Consider the following 439-nt stretch of genomic DNA (forward strand, 5'->3'; position numbering starts at 1 on the left):
TCCTTTCAGGAATCGTGGGAATGGATGGGTAGTAGTTCGGGTGAGAAAGATGAGACGGACGAAATGAAGACAGAAGAGAATGAAAAATTATCTGTGGAATATAACTGCCCCAGCATTTGTCTGAGTGATTCAAGGAAACCACAGAAAAACTTGACCAAGGCAGACGGACCCGTAGTCGAACCGACCGTGAATAGAGAAGGTTAGAGGTGAAGAGATATTAGAAAGGAGAACAGAGGACTTTATGGAAGTTAATAAAAAATAGGCGAGATAGGTTGATAGAACACCTTCTTAGCCATGAAAGGCTAATCAGAGACATATTAGAGGCAGAAACAGGACTTAAGAAGAGTAGAGGTAGACCTAGATTAGATTACTGTTCGCAAATAGTTAAGGATATGAGTTGTTCTAGTTTTAGGGAAATGCGAAGTTTAGCTTAGGATAG

Source organism: Agrilus planipennis, unplaced genomic scaffold, assembly GCF_000699045.2.
Source record: "Agrilus planipennis isolate EAB-ADULT unplaced genomic scaffold, Apla_2.0 scaffold249, whole genome shotgun sequence".
NCBI lineage: Eukaryota > Metazoa > Arthropoda > Insecta > Coleoptera > Buprestidae > Agrilus > Agrilus planipennis.